Source organism: Falco biarmicus, chromosome 10 (assembly GCF_023638135.1).
Source record: "Falco biarmicus isolate bFalBia1 chromosome 10, bFalBia1.pri, whole genome shotgun sequence".
Classification (NCBI taxonomy): Eukaryota; Metazoa; Chordata; class Aves; order Falconiformes; family Falconidae; genus Falco; species Falco biarmicus.
In genome coordinates, this window is record NC_079297.1 from 2,220,167 (window position 1) to 2,240,981 (window position 20,815).

General features: G+C 48.5%; 1 protein-coding gene across 5 annotated transcripts in view; it reads right to left on the minus strand.

Annotated features, from left to right (window-relative positions):
• Positions 1-20,815, minus strand: part of CBFA2T2 (CBFA2/RUNX1 partner transcriptional co-repressor 2) — a 66,105-nt gene that overhangs the window by 25,994 nt on the left and 19,296 nt on the right. Inside the window, exon 1 of one of the 5 annotated variants that reach the window (XM_056353843.1) lies at positions 15,470-15,771. The exons of the other annotated variants lie outside the window; for them this stretch is intronic. The gene's annotated coding sequence lies outside the window, so the exon portion shown is untranslated. Of the gene's footprint in view, positions 1-15,469; positions 15,772-20,815 lie in introns of those variants that run through there. 5 annotated transcript variants of the gene reach the window in all.

Sequence of the window (20,815 nt, forward strand, 5' to 3'; positions counted from 1 at the left end):
ATTTATTCCTGAAGGCAGACTGCAGATCTCTATCTGCCTTGCCCTTCAGTGATTTTTATAAAAAACTATTAATGTGCCTGGCTCTACAAACTCATCAGTAGCACAGGCTGGACCTTACAGCCATTCTCTTCTGCTGTGTTCCCACCCAGTCAAGATGGTTGCAGCTCCAGCTCTGCCTTCACCTTGGCCATGTCAGACTCATCCACACAAACCCACCTGCACGGCATCCCTGCCTCCTCAGCTCTCGTTTCCTCTTGGTCCGTGGGCTCATACCAGGGCCAGCGGTGCAAACCCATGGATGCAGGATCCATCCCACAACCTATCACATCCTACAGCCCCTAGAGTGGGGTATACACCAGGCACCTCAAATTCAGGTCGTCTTACTTCTACAAGAACACAAACCACTTTAGCATGGTACCCATCACCCTCCTGCTCTCTCTGCCACAAAGGAGCAAGGGAATAGTTACTCAGACCACAAAAGCTGCCCTGAAAACCATTTACACACAGCGCAGCAGCCACCTGGTAGCTGCTGCTGCTCTTACCAGCACATCACAGCAATTCCCTTCCCACACCACCAGTGCCCATGCAAATAGGTTTTGGGGACCCAAGTTCATCTCTTGATGTCCCTGCCAGCAGCTTTTGCGCATCGGCTGTCTCCAAGGGACACTGGGGAGCCCGAGGTGTCCCAGTGTGGGGAGCCCTCCCCATCCCTGCCAGCTGCTTGCTCTGCCCCCATCGGAGACAGCCACCCTGAAGAGAGGAATATAATCCTGGAATATATCCCAGCAGAATATATTCCTGGAAACCAAAGACAACAGAGCAGCCAGCATTTCAGTTTTACGATGGGAAGCGCTTTGGGGATTGAGGGGAGTGCTCCTCCCTCCCCAAAACCACCCCCCTGTTCCTCAGACCTCTTTGGCCAGGGTTATGACATGGGACACAGGCAGGGGCTGGGCAGGGCAGCTGTGTTCAGGCAAAGCTGGAGATGCTCGCTAATTCATTTGATTAGTTACTGCTGAAGTGTTTTAGCAATTTTTCATTAGTTCACTGTTCCATTTGAAGTTACAGAATCAAGGCACTTTTTTTTTGTTGTTTTTTAAGTCATCCACTCCTATTACAATGTTAAGAAATATTTACTCCTCCACACTGTTTACTTATTAGGCTAAAGCACTCAATGAAAAATGAAAGCAGTTACAGATATCAAACAGGCAATTATCACAATCATGGAAAAATTAGTTCTTAAAAGTCTCAGCCTGCTGCACTGCTCTCCAAATCCTCCGACTGCGAGTGAAACGATAGTGGCGGGAACAAACTTTCCAGATGGGAACATCTGTCTCTCATTTGCCGCAGGGAAGAAAACACCAGGAAGATTAACGGCTCCAGAGTCCAGTGGAGCCCAGACACAACACGTACAAAAGGGATACCATTTAAAAAGAGACTTGGAGCAACAGCTCGGTACCAAAGATTTTTTTTTTTCTTTATGATTATTTTGTGGGGCTTCTACATACAGAGAAATGATATGTTGGGGGAAAAAAAAGAGCTTGTGTTTCACTTACAGGGAATGTATGTACAGCAAGAGCAAGAATTGAGTTAACCATGCTTATACGAATGATAGATGTCACTTTTACCACCTCAGCTACTTTTTAGATATGAAAAGTCATTTTAAAAGTTGGTTTTAAGGGGTTACCCCCAAAAGGTCTGAAATTGCACCCAGAGCAGCAAGCACAGCAATGGAGAGGGCAACTTGTCCCTCTGGGGTCCAGGGAGTATACACCAAGTTTACTCCAGAGAGTAAAAGGTGACCTAGCAGGTGGGAAACTCGCAGCTGAAGGATGCGCTGACCCAGCCTCCCCCAGCAATGCTAGCACCGAAAGTCCACTCTAATTAGTGTTCTTTAAACTCTGCCACTGTTCAGGGATCACATTTGGGAAGGTGTGCGAGCACTTCGCCCAGGCTGCAGCCTCGCAGCCACCCCTGCGCACACCCTACACACAGCCCACGCCAAAGTGTCGGGCACTGACACTCACTTCTGCCCCAGCCAACGTGCGAGCCGTGCCAGCCATCCTCTGCACTTCAACGCCAAAGCCACCAGCTCTGCCACTGCTCCACACCAGCATCGGGTACCACAGCTTTCCTCCCACTCTTCAGCGCTCCTCAGCAGCACTTTCCGATTGCAGAGGTACCCACTACAGCAACCCCAACCCTCTTCTTATTTCTAATTAGCAGCCTAGTTCCTGATGTCTGTTCAATGCCCACCAGTTTTGGCTGGTGTAAGCCCTCTCTGGAAAAGCATCAGCCCAGTGTATAGGGTTATATAATATAAAATACAGTTAATTCTGAAACAGGACCCACATGTTGAAAACAAGAAAGCTTCAGAACAGATCCAACTGCCTTTAAAACTTTTGCAAGCACTGGTTTTAAACCAAAGTTGGGCTAAACTCTGCTGAGGTATAAAGAAAATAATTTGTTACCAAAAATCCCATAGACTCTATAGAAGAACAACTGAGCACTGTAATTTTTGGAGTGGAAATCTTTTTTTCTTCCTGCTTCAGCTAAATGCTGTAGAGTAAATAAAGCTGCAACTTTTGTACCTGTAAAATTTCAGGCGACCCAAAAGGGGGAAAACACAGTGAAACAAGCTCTAACTTCTGAAAGCGTTTTCCACCTTAAGAGAGGGTTTGAGACAGACTTTAGGATATGATTTTATCTAGCACTCATAAATCCTTTTAAAACTTGGATAGCTGGCCATTTACCAAGCTGCTCCACCCGTCTCCTGCTCTCCAGATGAAGCACATACGCAGTAGGCACCATTTTGTTACCTTTCTCTCCTACCCAGCAGTATAAAAAAAGTGGCAGTAGCATCTTCTTATTGCTAGTTAGCTCTGAGGGGCTCTCCACAATTTGTAACGGTCCACAGAAATGCATTCACTGATTGCAACGGGCTTTGGAGCAGCACAGATGCTCGAGCAGGCTTCTAGGGATGGCCCCGTTGCAGCTGGGGGGACCCAGGCCACCACTGCGGCTCTCCATGGAAGAGTCTCTACGGGGCTGCTGCTGCCCTCGCTGGGCTTCTCTGGCCGCGGGTAGGGGACTAGAGGAGCCTGGGGAGGCTACAGGGTTGCCTCAGCTAGGTGAGGTGTTCCCAGAGGGTTCTGGCTGCTCTGCAGCTCTTCTGCAGTGCATCCTGCACAAGAGCCTCCCGCACAGACGCTGCGATCAGAGGTGTCCGAGCAGACACAACATCAGCAGTGCTGCTCACTTAAAATCCATCAGCAAGACCGTGACAGTAGAGATCTACATCTCACCACCACTCAACAAACTCCATTTGAGAGTCTGGGACCCCACGCCTCCTCAGCTGCCCTACTTTCTTCTTTAACAAAAGGGTTCAGAAAAGTGGAATCTGCAAAAAGCATTGCAGCAGCACCGCAATTGCGCGGCCCCTTCTGCTGGCAGCTGGCTGAGCCAAGGAGCCGCCGGTGCTGCACACAGCAAGGCCACAGCTCCAACCACAGCAGTGCCCACCGGGGATGCAGCCCACTTCTCCCTGCTGGGCTGCTGCAAAAAGCCCAGGCGAGCGCTGTGGGTCTGGCATTCCCATGGCTTCCCCAGGGGAGCCACATTTCCAACCCAAGCCCCTTTTCCTGGAGATTTTTGCTGGGTCCTGCGGCTTCCATACTGTGAGTCTGGTTCATTCCTGGAAGCTGGGGAGGAAAAGTGATGGTCTATTCTGAGATACCAGGCTAGCGACCCTTCTTTTTCACCACCTGGTGTTTTATATCCTAGTTCTCAGTTTCAACAGGAAAAATAAAGTTGTGGATGAGGAGGTCATTTTTTAGCCAGTTCTGTAAGGAACCTAGCAGATGTCGAGAAGGATGCTGCTTCTGGGTCAGTGCAGCGAGCCCCTTTGCTTAAAGGCTTCCCACCAGCAGTCCCCCTCTGCTCACTGCAGGATCAGTCCCTGCCTGCTCAGGAGCAATCATTTAGGGAGTTTCCTTTGAGAAAAGCACCACATCAAGCAGAGGCCATTTCACCTCCTGGTGCATTTTTAACCCCTGACTCCACGCAGCTAAGCAATGGTGCAAACCTCTGTGCCACAGAGCTCAGATGCCAATGCCACAGCCCCTGGGGCTTCCAGTCCTGCCCACCGCTGTGCCTCTGCTCCCTCTTAGCTGCTGGGAGCTCGATCAGTCACATGCAGCACCAGTTCCAATGGGGATGTGTACGAGTTGTTTTGTTTGTACAGAAGGTCCCACAGATCATTAAGAGTATCTTTTGGACCAACAGGTCCAAAAAAAAATCCCTGTGCCCCAGACCTGAGGCTCCTGGCTGCATACTGTCAGTTCAGCACCCACCTGCTCTCCAGCACACCTCGGGGGGATCTTCCAAGGAGCTTATAACCACGATGCTCTGGAGATCAAAACCGCAGGTCTTCTGCTGCCCTTCAGAGCCCACAGGAACCAGGAGGAGCATCAAGAAACACCACGAGCACCTCCCACAGCAGACAACTTCCCAGGGCAGTGGGAAGAGCACCCATCAGTGATGAGTGATGGCATGGCACAGACTGGCAGAAAGCTGCTGACAGCAGGGTTTGCTTGAGTTTTGTGTCATCAGAGAACCCAGAAATGCATCAATCACAGCAGCAATAGGAAAACACAAGCCTCCTTTGGGAGAGACAGCCCTTGTCTAGATAAGCTTGTATTTTCACCTGAGCATCCCTGAGATGAGAAGGCACCTTTGCAGCGATCCTGCCTCACCAGGCAGAACAAACACAGGCACTGTCTGTGACGTGGACAAGCTCTCAGCCCTGCACTGCTCAGCCTGACCAGCGAGGCAAGCACAGGCACACCTCACAGAAACAGACCGCATAGGGCAGAGGCGTCCCTGGGCACCCTGGAAGTTCAGGCACCATAAGGTAAGAGGGGAACAACCTGAAAATCATTAGAGGAGGAAATAGTCTCATTAAAAAATAAGAAGATGGATTCAAAACCACCACAAACTCCCCATAATATCACCCAGTAATTGATGATTTAAGAACTTCAAACCTGGGTACTGCAGATGTACAGGAGGAGGCTTAAAGTCAGAAGCTTTAAAACAACAATTTCAGAATACATCCCTCTCAGTCCTCCATCTTCCAAGCCCTGCTGCTTGATGATTTCGTTCCCACCACTACAGATCAACCTAAAAACCCACACTGACCTCAAAAAATAGCCAAGACTGAGCAAATACGGATTTCTTACAGCATCACAAACGCCTGAGCATGCGGGGGTCTGAAGCTAACGAGAACCAGTACAGCAGATCTGGCATCTAAGGGGTGAGGGTATCCAGCAAGTGGAAAATACTCAAACTGAGTAATACAGGAATTGAAGTTAAAAAGTCTATGCACATAAGGCAGACTCAAAGCACCAGCAGCCCAAGCACCGCTATCAATAACCAGTAAAGAATGACAGTTAAAAAAAACAAGGGCATTTCTTAAAGAAGTGAGAAGATCTCAAGGTAGAACACCACATTTAATCCATAACAATAAATTTGACCACAGAGAGGCACAAATAATACCAAGGACACCCAAAGCTATTACCAAAAGCCTAAATTAAACTAGAAAAAACCCAAAAGTGTTAAGCACAGAACAGGTACAAGTCCTGACCATCTGGAGAAGGAAGCAGTCCAGAAGCTCGTGGTCAGAAGGGCTAGTTTTGATGAAAATAATGCTCATTTTTGAAAAAAAAACAAAACAAAACAGTCCAACCCCGAACAAACCACTATCCAAGTTCTACCACAAATGCAAAATGAAGCAATCAAGGAAGGACGCACACAAACAATCTCCTTTGGGTTCCTGAACCCATACCGTTTGCTTTCTTTTCCAAACATAAAGCAGAGTCGACAGGGAGTCTCCCTTCTCTGGCTGGAGGCTGAAGAGCAGGCGCTCACCCACTGCCAGCCAGCTCCAGGGCTTAAGTTCCACCAAACTATCCCAAAATTTGGCCACACAGTTCAAGAAATCAAGGAGGAACTTGGAAAAGACTTAGGAAGTCTCTTTCGTCCCCATTATTTACAACTTCCTAAAGTGCCAAAGTCCAAACCGAGGATCACAAGCGTCCCTCTGCCCACAGCGGCTTTACTACTGCAGCCCTCGCACTGAGGCTGGCAGTGCTGCACGCGCCAACACCCACCTTGCTACTCTGTCGATGTACATAAGGTAGCCAAGACTCGCTAATCACGCCATAAGTCACGCTGGCTCTCTTTAGAGAGCATGCTTCGTTCACTTGGGCGCTAAGTACATTAACTGCTGCCCAGCTAATACTCAGTCCCGATCGATGACACACATAGGAGCCCTGCCAAGATGACAATTCTGCCTCTTAAAAACACTCCCCACGTCACTATACAAATTGCTCTTTGCCTTCACCCCAAACCCAATTAGCCTGTGGAAAGCTTTCCACCATCCCACGGAGCTGGAAGCATAGGAGCAACGCATTCAAGGATGGGGTTTAGAGGCGTTTTGGAGCCTAATGACGTAGATGGGCACCTATACACCTTTAGGAGCGAGGCCACCGGCACGGTGCTAGCACCGGCAGCCAGCATCTCCTGCTGAGCCCAGGCATGGAGAGATGGGGGTAGACAGGATTGCTGTTAAAGCTCACTACTTCTTGCTCCCTTTGGGAACAATCCCAGCAGAGATGGATGCACAGCAGTAACTCTGTGGTGCCTCCTTCCCCTCTCTCTCACGGGCAGCAGAGGTGGAGATTTTCCATGGATAACCTCTGGAGATTCAGTGATGCACAGGGACCACAGAGGGAAGGTGCTGGCTCAGCTGCTGATGCACTTGCTTTCAAAGCATCACACTGCAACACAGCACAGAAAAGACTTTCCAACTTGTCATTCTTAAGGTTGTCCTAAACCAGCTACTGGTAACCTGCGTTAGCTTGCTCACTGCCAACTGGAGCACAAGGGAAAGACAAAGACTATGCTAACCAAGAAGCACAACCACCAAAACTGCAAGACCAGGAAATAGAGAGACTACACTGCAAAATCCCCCCCAAAACCCCCACCAAACCCAAAGTTTGTTCGAAACTGCAGTCTTCCTCTCCTGGTCACAGCAAAGCCTGTGACACGGTGCCTATAAATTCCCCCTAATGATGCAGCAGTGAGGCAGAGACCCATCTGTGCCTGGGCACAGGTGAGACTTTTCACTATCATGTAAGTGCAGCCTGCCTTTCAATTACATTCACCAGCCCATTAGGCAAATTAGATTTGCATATGAGAGGATAACTAGAAAGTAAAGAAACAGACCCTGAAGTAAAATACATTTTATAACCTACATATCCCTGGGAAGATACAGACAGTAAGTTTTCTACTCAGTCCAGGGCTGTGTTAGATGTTCATGGTCTCCAGGTTTCTGTTCTTAGCACTTGGCGTGGTTTTGAGGACAGTATCTCCACCACGCAGAACTGAAGCCAGACAATGACATCTGCATATCCTGCATATACCCACCTCCCTAAAAACATGCCCATTTCTGCAGGACTTTGCATCATTTGCAGGTTCTGCCTTGCAGTATGCGCTTGATAGTAGATTAAAATATTACTGGCCCCTGAGAATTTAAATTGATTCCACCTGGTTTTCAATAAATATACCACTAAATGACAGCACCTTTACTTCCATCACCTTAAGAAGGTGAACCGGCACATGCAGCCTAGTGGTATGGGATTACACTGGTGTCCCATGTCACCAAGGACATTCGTGTGGACTAAAATGTTCCGCTCAGGTGATCCTGAAGAATTAATCTGCCTGCACATATCTTTCCGCGCCCCCCCCCCCCCCCCCCCGGTGAGTGTATGCAAAACAGAGACAACCTAGCTCATCTTCCAGAATCCAGATGGCACTTGCAAACCTTGTCTGTGTATCAAATGTTGTTTTTTAGATCAAGTGTCCCTGGTTGACAACACAGAACTTCACGATGCTATCTTTAGAGAGGCTTCTCTGCAAAGAAACACCCTTTGAGCATACGTTACAGGGAATATGCTAATGTGGCAGGGTGTTTTCAGCGGACACAAATATATCTGTTTCTGGAAGCTCAGATACCCCAGAACAAGCTGAGCCTGGCTGAAGATGAAGGGTCATCCAGCTCCTCTTTTAACAGCAAGTCCTTACAGAAAAGATGCATCAACATGTTAGGATTGCAGAGAAAGGTTAACGTACACCACTGGGGAGCTGCAGGGTGAGCTCACAGCAAAGTCCGCTCACACACAAGAATTACGCTTACCAAAAAACCCTGCTAAATGAGTTAAAATAGCTGAAAACAGCAAAATCCAAGACTTTTCATTCCTTTGTTTCTCCTCCAGGTTTAAAAGATTCTTACCCTACTTTCCTGTTCATCTAAATGCAAGGGTCTGATAACAAACCAATGGATTTCTTTCTCAAGGTCTTTATTTCCTCCTCCAGATTTCAAGTAAAGATAAAAGTAGCACATGCAAAGTAACTTCTTTTTTAAAACCAGCCTGTTAATAAAGAACAAAACTCTACAAAACTTTCAGCTTCACACATTCCTGAGATGGTAATGTGACCCTCCACAAAAAAAATTATTAGTAGTTGATAAAAATAATACCCTCACCCCAAAAACCCCACCACCCTGAGTTGCTTCCAATGCTCCTCAGCTCCACCACCAAAAAGCATTACCTGCATTGAAAAAGCATGAAACCCCCCGGGACCTGTACACACTCCCACTAAGCAGCAAAATGGCATTACAAAAGCTGGGAGAAGACAAAGGCGGCTGCGGAAACAGAAAAGGTTATGATACAGCTCATCCCCAGGATCAGAAGGTGACACCAACAGCAGCGAGGTGGCTGAAATAACCCTCCTGCCCGCTGCTGAAAAGAACATTTCAGAACAGTGACATCAGGTAAAGCAGCTTCTTCTGAAAAAAGAAAGTGATCCAGGAGGTAGCTCCTTCCATATTGCAGGCGCTCACAGTAAACACCATATGGCCTGTTAATTTAATTAGGGAGAAGAAACCCCCTAAGTTTGAGATTTGACTTTGAAGGGTTTAAAAAAAGTATGAGGAAAATCGCTCAGGGTACTCTGTTAGGTTGTCTTGCTAGCTTCACCCATCCCTCCAACCCGGCCTGGCTGGTGGCTCTCCCCACGCCACACAGCATCCCTAAGGGGCTGATTTTTGTTTGTTTGGTTTGGGGTTTTTTTGTGTGTTTTAGAAGTCCACTACCAGATGTGCACCACCTACACTGTTGCACCTGCCTAGCTGCTTCCCAGGACAGGTCTGTATCAGGAAGGAGGTACGTGCAGTAAATGATCAGAGTCTTTCAGCTAAGCCCATCTTCTCAGATACCAGCCAGAATTTTTATCTTAAATCTTTCTCGCAAAGTGTGTTGGCAGCTACCACCCATCGGGGCAGGATGGGCCTTAAGGTGGAGGTCGACCTGACAAATGCCAAAGAACCAATGCTGAGACGCAAAGTCTCGGGACAAGTCCAGTCCCTGTCTGTAAGTCTGCATTTGTAATCCTGAGGTCACCCACCCAAGCCCTCAACCAAGACTTCTGTATCAGAGCGAACGCTCGCTGCAGCATCTACTTCCAGACTAGCAAGTTGCCTAAAGGGGATGTGTTATCTGAATAAAAAGTTGTTCTCCATTTCGAACACGTCCTCCATGTATTGCTCTGAGGAGAGAGGGGCGCATCTAGGATCCTTTCCAGCTAGAAGTTTGATACAGCTATCTGTACCGCACCAGGCGATGGCAGCGCCAGTGTTACACCAGAGCACCCTGCCAGGTCTGCAGCTGCCCGGGCTGCCCAGCACATCACTGCCAGGGAACAAGAGAGATCCCATGGAAGTGGCTGCTGAGGCACCACCAAGAATGGAAAGACACAAACCCTACCAATGATCTAGGAAACAGGCTCACAAGCCGTAACGGCTGAGGCTTGCAGGGCTTCGATGGACTCTCCACTTCAAGCAGCCTGCTCAGCCCCAGGCGGTTGCACGCAGCACCTCGGTCACGGTGCTTTGAGGACCATCACCCCCAGCAAGCTGCTCCATCAGGAGCCACCAGCGCAAGCCTCACCAGCTGCAGCACACCCAAACTCCCTTTGGGAGGCCCAGCGTGTCGCAGGGGAAATCCACCGTTTCTCCACAGACCGATGAGCAGGGCTTTGTCACCCACGCTGTTTGGATAAAGCACAGAGGAAAGCTACGCCTGATGCCTCCAGCATGGACACGAGCTGCCACTCCAGTCCTGCCGGCACAAAGTAGGTCAGGGCTGTGTGGGCTGGTCCCTTTGTCATGGGACAGGACCCACCTGTACTTGTCGCTGGAGATGCTCTGTGCCTCCGCAGAGCAGGTTCACTTTCAAGCCCTAGGTAGGGCAGCAAGAGGCGTCCCCCCTCCCTCTGCCTTGTTATCAACTGCAGCACATCTCGCCTCCAGGCAAACCAAGGCTGCTCCATGCCACTCTGCCAGCAGTAAACCCAAAAAAGATTTTGGGGGCTTTGGGGTTTCATGCAACCTGCTGCCCTGCAGATGAATCGTACCAGGAGAAACGCACATTGTTCCTAGAATTTTATGACCTCAATTGGTGTGTAGTTTCTTTTTGGCTCCTCTCAACCGTTGACTACACTCACAAATTAACAACCCACTTGTTCAATTATTTTTTCCTTTTCTATCCAAACCCGGGTTGGGATCTGTGTGTCCCTTTAATAGGTGTGCTGCAGCAATATGCCAGAGACCAGAGTTTCCCATTTTCTAGTAAAAAAACCCTCCAAATAACCAGACATCTAAAGTCCAGCAGACTTCTTCCTGCTAGCAAGAAAACCTCCTCTCAGGACACTGCAAAGATTTAATTCACTACCAACTGCCCTCTGGTTATTTTACATTTATGGGGTGGGGGCTGAAGAAAGGAAGAAAGCAGGGAGAGGGTGTAATTAGCTTTGCTTGTAAAACGTTCATCCCAGTTACAATAGCAACTGGAGCCTATCAGGGGCTTAATAGATTTCAGGGTTTTGTTTCTTGCTAGTGCTGAAGTGTCTGTGTGGGGTGGGGGAATAAAAAGGGGAAAAAATATATTAAAAAAAAAAATCAATAAGTGGATCTTACTTCTTGCCACAGCCCCATATGGAAGTAATCAAGCACAAGGGTGGCAGCTGGGGCCAATAACAGTCACCTGCAGTTGAGGGACGTGGGGGTTTCGGATGGGTTTTTAATGCTAATTTCCTGGAGAAACAATGAGGGAGCGGGCGCGGAGCGGCAGCCGAGGGCGGATGAATAGGGACCAGCCGGAACAATGGCTGCACCTGGTGCTGGGAGCAGCGGCACCGAGCCGGCACGCGGCAACAGCGCACCGCACATCTGTTCCCCGCACAATAACCCGCTCCCCCGGACGCCCCGCCAGCATCCTAAGTAATACCGGGTCTTTAAACATTCACAGCTTGCCGCGGAGCAACAGGTTTGAGCTGTTTCGGGGCTGCAGCGTGCTCCTCTTTGCCTGGTTTGGGGTGAGCTCAGTGATGGTTGTCAATACTTTTGGGGCTTTCTTGGGTTTTTTTGGTGTAAGAGATGCCTTTGAAAGGGATGGCTATGCAGCATCCCACCATCAGGTTGTGGCATCCTGTTGCTGGAAGGAAAACTGACTCTTGGCTCTGTAGTTTCTATAGGACCAGAGAATAACTCAGCTGCAGATCTGCAAAAATCCCGGTTCTTCTACATGGTCTTCTGGCCACCTGCAACTGCCTGCCTTCAACAGCACAAGTCCTGCTGTGGACACGAAAGACAGGAGTCCTGCAGCCAGGATCACGCCAAGGAAATTCAATACATATTCTTCTAAAACCTTAAGCTTGGCTTATAAAAATGCCACTGCCCAGCCCAATAAAAGGCATGATAGTTACACTTTAAAATGCTTTGAAACCTCTGAAATCGCTATTGTCCTTTCGGACATAAGCTGCTGACACACAAAGCTGCACTAAGGTCAAGGTCTTGCCTCAGAAAATTGCTTACAGACCCAGGAACTGAACCCAAGCCTCTCCGTGTTGCACTTCAGCTGCAGGATCATCACTCACCAGTTCTTCCTGGCTTCTGCTTTTGCTCTAAACAAAGGTTTTTCCAGCCGTTCCCTGAACGCTGCATGTATTAAGACAGTCTCCACCATAAAAATAAAAGTTGAACAGGCTCCCAGAGACCTGCAGTGATGCTGCCCCCAGGGACTGCTCTGGAGTGTCTGTCGAAACGCATTTCATACCTAGCTTCTAACATGCAATCAGACACGGAAATAGTCACTAGATGCTAGGATAAAGGCGAGTTTACAATCTAGCCCAGAACAAGTATAGATAAGCCAGCTTTTGTTATGGGAAAAACCCCATCAGGCAAGAGATTATGACCATCTCCTGTCCAGATTTAAGAACTAGCCAGCATTGCCTTATATCTGCTACATATGCCCAAGTCCTCAAATGACTTTATTCAGCTATCCAGCTATACTATAAACATACATGTCAAACAAATCTTGTTCTTTGTCCAAACCTTAAAAAAAGCAGAGCTGGAAAAAACAAGAGGCCACCTGGCTCACTGATCCCAGTGCATAGCTGTGGGAGAGCCCTGCCTCCTGCAAAAATACTGCTGATGGTTACTGCATTTATGGGTCAATTTGGGGACTGAAAATCTGGTTGCCTTGAAAACTCAGCCTCTGAAGTCAAAACATGCTCTTTCCCTCTTTGCCTACTGACCCCCAGCGATAACCCCTACAAGCCAAAATCCACCACGAGCAATGTGCGACAAAGCCCTGGAAAGAGCAACAAAATAATTTGGGACTCACACGCCATCTGACAGACAAGGCAGCACTAAGAAGTGAAAGCCCACTCTCCCAGGGACACCAGTCCTGTAAGACGAAGAGAAACAGAAGAAAAAAAACCACCCAAGAGCCTGACCCACGGTTCACGTGAGAAAAGCTCCCTCTGCTTTTGGCTTCAGCAGGTTTAAACAAGCCTCTGCAAAAACCAGCAGATGCAACTTGCAAAAATAGCAGCATCTTGGAAGCAAGCAGGGGCCGTGGCTCCAGTCCCCAGGCAGAGCAGAACCCGACTTGGCAGCGCTGTTTTTGGCCTTTTCACTATTAAATGGAGTTTCTGCTTTTTTCCTCAGGGCATACCCTGTATAATAGACTTCTCAGATTAGGGTTTTATTCTCCTTGCCTTGAGTAATTCTGCTCCTTCTTCAGACCCTTCATATCCTTCACTTGGCTTACTGCACCTTCCTGTTGGCAGTATTTGCTCAAACTACCATTGCTTTACCCCTTTTACCTTGTTTCTTACACTGGGGTCTCCTAGTTTTGCGCTATTTGCAGGTTTCTCTAACTGGTGGATGTGCTGGGGTAGGGGTACTTGGCTGGGGTGACCCACAGTCATTTAGGTGAATTCTAGATAGTCCCAAAAATGAGACTAAACATCTTTTCCATATTGACAGTAAAAATCATGCCATCCAGCAGACAATTTGGGGTGGGGACGGGGGAAGCCTTCACTTGGATGTGCTACCCTGTTTAATACAAAATTATTATGATAGGCCACCGAGTTTCAAGCCACTGTCTTCCCCAAAATACAACCACCTCTCTCACCTAAGCACTCAGCTCATCAAGCACCCTGAATCTTTCCCAAAAATAGAGGAACCTGAGAAAGAAAAATAAAGTTTCCTGCAGGGTTTGAGCAAGACACTAGCAAACTGGTTGTTTAAAGGCCAAATCATGCCACCTTGACGCTGACAAAACTTCCGTTTGCTTCATCAGAGCCTGCCTTGCAAAGGGACCACAGGAGCAGATGCTCCAACACACTGCACTGCGTTCACAAATTCGGGAAGTCTTTGGGAGAGCTGCAGCAGAGGAACACAGCTCTTTGCTTTTAGATATCGTCACACTCCGTATGGCTTTGCTGGAGATCTTTTGGTTTTAATTCCCCCTTTGTGCTGATGCACTTTGAGAGGCTGAAGTCGCAGAGCATTAGGCAGCATGTGCTCCTTCTGCCGCCTCTCCAGGGACAGCCAGGGATGCATAGGAGCTGTTTGGTGTGTCTGTAGAGGCAGACTTACAACATATATCTTTTTAAAAAAGCCTATACCCAAATGCTCGCATGCTGCAAGAGAAGGAAAGCCTTAAGGTGCCATATGCAGCGGCAGAACTGGACGAGCGTGGAGCTGCAGCCCATGCAGCAGCACAGCACCCTGCCAGGGAGCCCAGCCAGGCTGCACCACGCTCTCCCTGGGGAAACCCTGTCATTTGGCATGCTTAAAACTAACCCGGACAAAGCAACAGCAAAGTGCCCCAAAGGGAATCACCCTGCACCAGGCAGCCTTGCAAATACTCCTCTCTTTTCCCAGCTTGATAGCAAGTCATCCTCAGCCACATTTTAGCTCCCCAAACTTTGAGTGCTGATTTTGGTGCATCTCCTGTAACTGAGCAGGATTACTCTGGCACAGAAAATGGACTGTGAGTACCGTCACGCAGGGGCCAAGTTCTGCAGCAGGGGGGAGAAAAAGCCGGTAATATTTTGCGGAGTGCACACCTGGGGCAGTGGCTCAGCGAACATGCAACAGAAGGATCTTTACAAGCTACTCCAGAGGGCTGGAGGAGCAATTTCAACTGCTGAACATTCCCAAAAAACAGGGAGGAGGGAGAAAGCGCAGGTTTAAGATACATATAAAGGATTGGGAGATTACAATGGAATAAGAGAGAATACAGCAGTCTGCAGCCTGACAGTGAAAATATACAGGGCAGGGAAGCTCTGTTCTGGTACCACAAAATTGATTTGAGATATTTAGATGCTGGTAGCATTGGTTGTTGCTCGAGGAGCGCAAAGACAAAAAGGGAGCAGCCTCTGCCACAATGCAGAGAAGCACTGAAAACACAGAGAAAATTGAGGAAATTTGGGAGCCGATGGAAGAAATCCACCTCTGCAGATTCACTCCCCCAGCTTCAACATCAGCATGCAGAAATGAGAGTAAGGCTAGGCACCACAGAAAAACACCTTCTGCTAAAATACACAAAAACCTTCCTGCTTTTCCATTTGCCCAGAAAACATTGAATCCCAGCCTTCTGCTCATGGGGAGGGGGGAAATAAAAATACGAAAAAAAATAATAAACCATTCCATAGCAACATAGCTCTAACGCAGCTTTCCTCTGAGAGAGTTCAGTATTTTTTCAGCTGCAGAATCCACGCATGCAGCCGGCTCCTCTATTGAAGTTTTCCCCCAGCAGAGCCACTGCAGTCGACCGGAGGCAGGCTGGGTGGCGAAGCGCTGCGGACGGCTGCTCCCACCCTCTCCCTCTACCTGTGCTCAAGGTTGAGGCTCTCCCCAGAGCGCCAGCAAAACCCACAGTGCTCTTCAAACAGACTTGGTGGCACGGCAGCTAAGCATCCCCCCGAGCATCCCCCACTGCCCCCAGACATGCTGTGCCCTACCCAGCCCCGTTTAAAAATAGACCCATCTATCGCTTACCCTAAACAGCAATGTTGCAAGGATCCAGTTGCTGTTGAATACACCTAGTTTCTTTGAAATATAAAGAAAAGCGCTCTTCCTCCTCCTCCGCTCGTGATCTTCGAGCGCAGCCGGAGCCCAGCCTGCCTTCTCCTTTCATTAGCTGGACATGCGTCAGGTCCCACACATCTGCGATTTCTCACTGCCTGGAGCCGCCTGTCCGATTCCAGGGAAACACAGATGGATCCCAGATGGGAAGGTCCTGCCAAACAGACCAGCTCTCCACCTTGCCAGAATACCCAGCTTAGAGGCACACACCCTCGGCTCCCTGCCTGCTCCCTGCCTGCGCCGCGCTGCTGCCAGGCTGCTCGCCAGCTGATGTCACCAAGCACACACCTACCAGCGCCTGGCAGCCGGGCTGACATTAACTTGTTAAATACACGTAATTTGTTTATGGCCGGCAATAACAGCGAGACAGCGGCAGCGCGGTGAGAGGAAAGGAGGGCTTTGCTGACACAGGCACTGCGGGTTGTTTCCACCTGAGCGACCCTCCCAAAATCCACTCTGCCTTACGCAGCACGGCATGTAAACCAGCCTTCCTCTTAGCCCTCGATTTTGCAATCTCAATAGCTGTTGGGTAAACTAGTGAATTAATTTTCTGAAGGTTTCCCCATGCACGTAAATCTTCCCTGTGAACTCCCCTCCAAGCCCCAGCGACAGAGTTTACAGCGCTGGAAAGCTGGCATGTGTTAGCAATTAGAAGCAACAACAAGATAACAAGATACTGATGTTGCAAGGGTACCAAACGAGGACTGGAAAATTCAAAGGAAGAGCAATTAAATGTGTAACATATTACTCGGATCGAAGAGGAAGTGTTAAAGGAAAATGTAAATCTGACATGTTTTATATGGGGAGTAAACTCCACCAGGGATCTCACAGCAGCAAGGGAGGCTCTTAACAGCAACACACCGGACACAACTACTTTGACCATTTTTCCCCTCCCATTAACGCACAGACATGGCAGCTCTGCCACCTACAAACCTGAATTTTGAACAGCTGCTCCCTAACATGCGGCGTGAACAACAGATATTAACTGGAGGCCCCTGACTAATCCCATCAGCCCAGCACCATTCAGCGCAAGCTGGGCGCTGGGGGCACATGGATTTACACAACAGCATTCCTTGCTACGCTGATGGGCGTCCCTGGCTGCCTGCAGCACTGCCCTGGACAAGGGGCAGCCACCCCTCCAGTTACTGTCTAAACCATCCTCCCACAAAACCACCCGAGGAGAAGGACCAAAGTTTGCATTTTGCTTGCAGACTGTGCACTGGCACATTTTAAGATCTCAGGAGGGATTCACGGCTCCAGTCCATATTTCTCTGAGCTGAGCAGGTTCAGGTCTTGATATAATCCTTCCCAAATCTTTGCAGGCAATGCCACCGCTTCCTCCAGCTACTTCTTCGAGAGCCAGTGATGTATGTACCTTGCCAGGACAGCAAGCTAAAAGCCTGCCATTGTCCAAGCCGAGGGATGCTCTTTTTTCAAAAGCCTAGAAATCACACAAGCTGAATTCTTCACAGTTGGTGTAAGCGTGACGGGATATTTACTCGCTCACAGACAGCGAAATGCTTCGGTTTATGAAATTTCCAATGCTTTGGTAGGCTACCGCTAACTGCCAAGCTATGCCCATAAACCTTCTAGGAGTACTGCCCCCCTGGCATCCCACCTAACTCTTCACCCCCTGCTTCTCTGCCTCTTCCTCCTGATTTGTTTAAGGTACTTCTACTTCCCTTTGGGAGGGAAAAAAGGCTGTAAAGGGAGAAGTTTTTTTTTAAAAGTGCTTTAAAGGAAGTATTAAAAAGAATTCTGTGAGCAGGCACGGCACACATTCATCAAAACACAGGCTACCATCTCCTCCTGCAGCGGCCAGGTCCGCTGGTATGGGCAGGGGGCCGGATGGTAACAGTGGGGAGGATCTGGGCAGGGGGCTTCCAGCTCTGGCAGGAGCAAACGAAGCTGCTGCAGCCTTGGCTGGGTGAGCACATTGCTCAGAGAAGGGCAGCCTGGCTGCAGGCAGAGGGGGCACAGTTTACAGCCGCCCTCCCACCTCCAAACTTCAACTAAGTGCAGCAGTTTCACATGCTTCAGTTTTAAAAAAAAGTGACTCTCAGTCAAGTATCGGCACACAGATACCTGGAGCACCCTGCGAAGCAATGCTCAGGCAGTGGCGTGGGCTGGGAACAGGCAGACTGTGCCGGCAGATCTGCCCGCACCTCCTGGTACCCACTTCTTTCTGTGCCCCAGTCCCTGCTGGTAGGGCTGCTGGTGCGGCTCCTCAATAAAGCATTTAAGATCAGAAAGTTTAGCTTGCTGGGGCTTCTGACACTTCTGATGAAGGTTGCGCAAAATACTGAAGCTCTCAATATTTCATAAGCTGAGATGGAAAAACCATCTCTAAATTATACAGACAATGAAGGGAGACAAAAACAAGCAGCTCCATGAGCACCAGAATTAATAAAGTTATTTTCCTATGGACTTGCGTCTCATGATTTGCTCCCCGGCGCCTCGCACTGTGAGGTCCCCAACAGGAGCCCTCCCTCAGCCAGGGTCGTGCCAACAGCAGTGGCTCTCATGTGGATTCTCTGATGTCTTATAAGAGGCAAGCTCATGTTGCAGCTTTGCCCCCAGTGGAGTTGGTACCAAGCAGATGGATGCTGCCCTGTGCTTAAGGCACTAAGCATAAGACACCACTGTTCCTAGTCCAGCCCTGTCCCGAGATCACCAACCCAGCCTGAAACCAGCCAGTGAATTCAAACGCTGACCTCAGTCTGAGCACAAGAGAAGAGGGGGATGCCATATGACGAACAGAAGATGCTCGAGAGACGTAGCCTGGGAGCTGCCAGGTCTCTGGGTCAAAGTCATCAGAGAAAGCCCTCTTACAAGGTACACAGGATAGCCTGGGGTCTGGGGGTTTTATTCAAAATACTTTACCAGCACTAGATGTTCCTTCTCCTTCTTTTTTAAATTAAGGACCTCAACAGCTTGTAAACGTTCCATGCTACATAAACAAAAGCCATCACTAACTATGACAACTGGGTTGTAACTACCATTTGTCAACCCATGGCAAATAAATATTTTCCCTTTTTTTTTTTTTTTTTTTTACAACCTAAAGTAGTTTGAAACATCAAGAACTCCAGCCACTCCAGTATAGTTACAACAATTCAACTTTATAAACCTTTATGAAGATATACACACTCTTGGCCATGGTGTCCACAGGCCATCATCCACCAAACCCCCAACATCCTCAGGAAAGACACCCCCACTTCTGGCTAGAGGGGCTGGAATATGCCAGCCCCCATGGCTCAGACTCGTGGTACGGAAGGTGCACATGTGGTTTTGGGCTCTCAAACCATAAAAACCTAAAGGTGGGGACATTGGGTGCACTGAGCAGGAGCCACTGCAAAGCCTCCTTTGAGAGGCTCGTTGATTGTACTGTGAACGTGACCCACGTGCCTCAGCTCAGCCAAGCCATGACCCATCCCTAAGCTCACAGCCGGCAGGGACAGGTCGGTGGAGCCACAGGCAAGCATGCCACAGCCAGCTGGGCTCTCCAGCAGTGCCAACGCAGCAGCTCCCATTCCTGCACAGCGAGCCAGGAGAAAGCATCCCGCACACTGTGCCCTGCTCAGCCACTGCCTTGGCAAACAGACTAATAGAAGTTTGCCACTAAAAGAAGTGGCACCGCACTAATAGAAGACACTGAGGTATGTCATCTACCGACCTTCAGCAGCACCTCTACATAACCAAGAGGCTAGCCTGCTCGCCAAATATGCATTAAAATAGATTTTGTAACCCAGACTTCACCGCTACAGTGGAAGGAAGGAGGACTGCAGACAGCATGGGGAAAACTGCTTTCCCCGGCTCGCCGCGTTAATCTGCTTCTGCTTTCTTCTCCTGGGAATGTTCCATGGAAAGAACGATGCAAACAAAGTTTGAACACTGGGAGCTATTGATACCTGCTGCTAAGTGTGGTTTCTGAGGAAAGCAAGGAAATCTGAAGAATGTTTCCAGTTTCCAGTGGAATTTTTATGCCTATCACAGCCCATTGCCACAGCAAGCACAAGAGACCCAAACTACTTCTATTCCACCCACATTTCATGACATGTTGTGGCTTTATTTTTTTGCCTGCTGTGTTCTTACCTCGCAAAGAAGCTTCACTCATATTCAAGGCAACCCTGGAAAGCCTTTGCCTTTTTAAGTTTACCACTTTCCATCACACAGAAAAACAAATCCAAATGCACCGAGGCAGCCAAAATCATTTATCAGGCTAAATGGAAACCGTAAATTCATGCTAACTGGAATCTGATGGAAACCAATTGGGATCCTCCTCCTCCTCCAGGCTCAGGTCTGGCAGGAAAGTCAAACATTTTATTGCCTTCTTTATGCCTTACTTACAAGTCAGCGGAGCCAAGAAGGGACTGCTCCCTTTGAAGCGATGCTGGTGGGGTTGCAGGGGAGGCTTGCTGACTTGAGTTCAGGCTCAGCAGACAGAGGCATGTACACCACCCCCCCCCCCACCCCCCCAAACAGAGATTAGACCTCTCCATTCCTAACAAATTTATCACATTTAACAAACATCCGCTTTTCAATACATCCATTATTTAAATTAGCACATGGCAGATTATGTTAACAAGCTTAATTTGTCAAGTAAATCTAATCATATTGCCTCCTTCAGGAGTGAATGTGAGTAGTGTTTGGCTTTTGTGCCATTTCAATACTGCCCAGCGACAGGAAAAAAAAAAAAAGTATTAAAAGCTGGCCCTTAACTTGCGCTGGTAGAATTTACACCCAGAACAACAACAACGCCCAGATACTGCAAAAAAAAAAAAAAAAATAGCGGGAGCAAAGGTGCAACAAGGACTGCAGCACAACCTAAAGAAGTTACTGAAACTTTACTTCTGTAAGAAACTATGGACTAGGGTATTGTTTATTAAGATTTATGTTAAGCCCAATGTAAAGATTAGGCAACAAAAGATAAGATAACCGCCAGGTGTCCAGGATGCCGCTTGTGAAAGATAAGATCACCACCAGGTGTCCAGGAACCGACAGAAACAGGACAGACCTGTTATATAAGGACATATGAGTGAAGGGTCAACACCTCCACTACATGAACACGAAAGTAAAAAAAAGTATAAAAAAGGGACTGTTTGAACTGCTCAGTACGGCAGTTGGCGAAGCGCAGACTCCCCTGCCGTCCAGCGCTGTCTTTGCTCGTATTCTACTTGCTGTAATTAATAAAAATGTTAATTGGATTATGATCTATCGTGGTCTCAATTTATAACAAACCAAACACAGAAATATGGAAAA